Source organism: Formica exsecta, unplaced genomic scaffold (genome assembly GCF_003651465.1).
Source record: "Formica exsecta isolate Colony F162 unplaced genomic scaffold, ASM365146v1 scaffold5, whole genome shotgun sequence".
Taxonomy (NCBI): Eukaryota; Metazoa; Arthropoda; class Insecta; order Hymenoptera; family Formicidae; genus Formica; species Formica exsecta.
Genome location: NW_021852241.1, coordinates 105,337 through 109,808, shown reverse-complemented (window position 1 = coordinate 109,808; position 4,472 = coordinate 105,337). Strand labels below are relative to the sequence as shown.

The 4,472-nt window shown below is 38.0% G+C and overlaps 2 pseudogenes; both read left to right on the top strand.

Annotated features, from left to right (window-relative positions):
* The window catches only part of LOC115241498, a 2,779-nt pseudogene extending 924 nt beyond the window's left edge, over window positions 1–1,855 (top strand).
* A 4-nt stretch (window positions 1,856–1,859) lies between these two features.
* Window positions 1,860–2,875, top strand: LOC115241497 (annotated as a pseudogene).
* The last annotated feature ends 1,597 nt before the right edge of the window (window positions 2,876–4,472 follow it).

Sequence of the window (4,472 nt, the reverse complement as noted above, 5' to 3'; positions counted from 1 at the left end):
GCATGGAACAATTGATAAAGAGATCTATATGAAGCAACCCCAAGGATTTGTCCAGAATAATAATCTAGTATGCAGACTAAATCGCTCACTATATGGTTTAAAGCAAGCACCGCGAGCATGGAATGCTAGATTTAACGAGTTTGTTCTGCATCTAGGATTTAAGAGATCAGAACGAGATAATTGCTTATATTCAGGAACTTCAAAGAATCATTGCATCTACCTTTTGTTGTACGTGGATGATATCATTATTCCGGGGATAATGAAGCATGGATTCAAAAAATTGTGAATTCGCTTAAAAGTGAATTCTCTATAAAGGATTTCGGTAAACTCAAGAGTTTTCTAGGAACAAAAATCGAGCAAACGACGAAAGGTATGTTCCTAAGCCAGAGGACATATTTGGAGAACATGCTCTCCCGATTCGGAATGACAAAATGTAATCCTGCAAAAACACCCATGGAAGCAAATCCAGAAAAACATGAAGACGTCGAGGGAGAAACGGTGATCGAATTAAAGCCATACAAAGAACTTGTAGGTTGTCTTATGTATCTAATGCTTAACACAAGGCCAGACTTGAGTACAGCTGTAAATTTCTACAGTCGTTTTCAATCTAATCCAAAACTGGTGCATTGGAAAGGATTAAAACGGATTCTTATAGCAATCCAGTGTACTTCCTCTTTCCGATGTACTGACAATTTTGAAAGCGCAATGTGTTCAGTATTCCAGCCTCGTTTTACAAGAATTAATTGACATTTGCTAAGCTGCTGTCATATATAAGTGCACCACTCATCTTTTCTATCGAATATTATTGCAGAACTTACCTCAGGGCTATCTTCGCGAGCTCGTGGCTAGGACACACACAAATCCGAACATGTTCAATAAAATTTTTACTCCAGTCTTGAAAGGCCTGTATGTCGCGATACAGAAGGCAAGCGTATACGGCAATACGCAAAGAAAACCGATCGAGGCGCTAGGCGAACTGGTAGAGATTTACTGTGGACCAAACAGCAATATACATCCGATTTGCTGTTTGATAACGAATCACGTTAAATTCTTGCCTGATGTTATGACATCAGCAGCCGGAAGAGAGCTCTCGAGAACCTCACTCCTGGGACCGTTTCTCTCGGCATTAGTATCTGCCGAAGTGCAACCGAAACTGCTGAAAGTATTCTTCAATAAAAATCCTGTCACGTACAAATCGAGGACTCTCGTGCTGCAGCAAGGGTTGTAGGGTACCAGAATGTTGTTGCACAAGATGTTTGATACGACACTCGCGAATAGCAGCTGCCGCGATGTCACTCTTGCGTACATGGCGGCGTTGCTACGTCACAACGAGAAACGCGTGCAAATACAGACGGAGGACAATCCCTCCTTGGCCGGAGATGGATTTATGTTGAATCTACTATTGATTTTGCAAATGCTCTCTGTGAAGATCAAGCTGGATACTGTAGACCCGCTATATCCATTTCATCCTTCCAATTTCGTCGAGATAAAGAACGACACAAGACTGAAACTAACTTCGCAAGAGGTTGCGGAATGGCAGAAACATTTGGACAGCACACATAAATGGACGGAACCGAAGTTTCCGACACAATGTTGGTTCCTCACGCTGCATTGTCATCACATCGCGCTGTTACCGGCGTTGCAAAACTATCGGAGAAAATTGTATGACTCAGAGGGTTTACAAGAAATGCTCGACGAACTGCAAGCTACAGAATCTCAATGGAAAGATGGTCCTTTAGCGGAGCACAATAAAGACTTGATCGAACAATGGAAGCAACAGTTGAACCAACTGTTAACATTCAATTTATGTGCACAGGTAACTCTGATAGAGCCCATCTTTTGGAAAAGATGCTTACGCTTTAAGACCGATCGAGGCGCTAGGCGAACTGATAGAGATTCGCTGTGGACCAAAAAGCAATATACATCCGATTTGCCGTTTGATAACGAACCAATTTAAATTCTTGCCTGATGTTATGACATCAGCAGCCGGAAGAGATCTCTCGAGAACCTCACTCCTGGGACCGTTTCTCTCGGCATTGGTATTTGCCGAAGTGCAACCAAAACATCTGGAGAGATTCTTCTATAAAACTCCTAGAAATTCGAACAGTTTGAAGACTTTCGTGCTGCAGCTAGGGTTGGTGGAGAGTACCAGAATATCTTTGCACAAGATGTTCGATACAATACTCGCGAATAGCAGCTGCCGCGATGCCACTCTTGCGTACTTGGCGGCGTTGCTACGTCACAACGAGATACGCGCGCAAATACAGACGGAGGACTGTCCGTCCTTAGCCGGAGATGGATTTATGTTGAATCTACTATCGATTTTGCAAATGCTCTCTGTGAAGATCAAGCTGGATACTGTAGACCCGCTATATCCATTTCATCCTTCCAATTTCGTCGAGATAAAGAACGACACAAGACTGAAACTCACTTGGCAAGAGGTTGCGGAATGGCAGAAACATTTGGACAGCACACATAAATGGACGGAACCGAAGTTTCCGACACAATGTTGGTTCCTCACGCTGCATTGTCATCACATCGCGCTGTTACCGGCGTTGCAAAACTATCGGAGAAAATTGTATGCCTCAAAGGATTTACAAGAAATGCTCGACGAACTGCAAGCTACAGAATCTCAATGGAAAGATGGTCCTTTAGCGGAGCACAATAAAGACTTGATCAAACAATGGAAGCAACAGTTGAAGCAACTGGTTACATTCAAATTATGTGCAGAGATAGCTCTGATAGAGCCCATCTTTTTGAGAAGATGCTTATGCTTTTATATATCGGTGTTCCATTTAAGAAATTCAAAATTACTTTTAAAGTGATCTCCATGTGACTCTTCAAGGTCAAACTGCACCATCTTATGTCCTCCTAAAAACTATACAACTTTTGTCTGAAACATTTCGTCGAATTTTCCTTATTTTCCGAAATATTTGCCTGGGGAAATTAAAATGAAACACCCTGTATATTTGTTACGGTCTATCTTTTTTAGTTTAAAAGATAAAAGGGGTGGCCACTTTTGATGGGACATTCTGTATATATATATATATATATATATATATATACATTCAATGTTGTTATTTTTTAAAAATAGATATTCCCACAAGATATTTTTGATAGAATTCCCACAAGATTTGTTTTGCTACATTAACATAAACATGTATATGTCGTAGCCAGATTACATAATCCATCGTTTTATAAAACATCTAGGCATTTTATAAAGTGCAGCCATATTCTCAAGTCATGGTTGAAAATAAAATATTTTACAATCTGGCTAAGAATTTTAGTCTTTTTATAAAACGCTAACAAGCAACCCGCCACATTGATAAATACAATAAGTAATAAATACAACAAGTGTTCATACAAGCTTTTTCTCATTTAGAAATACACATAATTACTTATTAATATTATAATATAATTACCTATTAATTTTCTATAAATGGCTGTTCTACAAAGACAGATCATAAAATGACCGAAATGAACCAGCCAGAATCTAAAACAATGTACATATCGTTGCATTTGACAATGTGGCGGGTCGCTTGTTAGCGTTTTATAAAAAGACTAAAATTCTTACCCAGATTGCAAAATATTTCATTTTCAACCATGATTTGAAAATGTGGCCGCACTTTATAAAATGTCTAGACGTTTTATAAACGGATTATGTAATCTGGCTACGACATATACATTCAACAAGCAATATCGAATTGCTCGAGAACGCAACAAAATGCGAGATGAAAGAAAGAGAAAGAAGGAGAGAGAAAGAGAGAAAACGGAAAAGAGCGATAAACATTATACATGAACACGCGTTCGCGTTTAATTACCAGTTTATCGTTATTGAAAACATGATCAGCCAAACTTTCCAAATATTCCTTCAATGCTTTCATTTTCCAACAATTTATTTGTCACAAATGTATTAATTGATGATTCACTCAAGTATAAGCGCTTAGTTTTGCTAATATAAACTAATTTTCTCCAATATGACATCGAATAGAAGAAATCACTTCTTTTCCTTGCACTATCCCACGATATTTATTCTTATAACCGTTAATAATTTCTTATCACTTTATCACTTTTCTTCCTTGTTGCATTATTCCGCGATACTTTTACTGCGCGTGAATTTGGTTGTGCGTGGCTTGGCGCGAAACACTACGTTAACCTTTTTTATCATTTACTTGTCAAATCATTCATTCATTTACTTGTCAAATCTTAGAGCACCGCTAGCGCAATCTTCTGTCGAGTACGTCAACCGTACAATGACAATATTCGGATGAATTTCAATTAAATGCAAATCAAAAAATTTTTTTACTTATCTAAGTAAAAATTATCCGAATTATATTGTATTTGATGTCATTTTAACCGTAAAAATCTCATGAGTCCATTACAATTACTTTCAAAAAGGTAAAAGAGAAAATAAAAGTGTTAGTTTTTATTTCATAAGATATTTAAATTCATATAAATCATTATAGATAAGG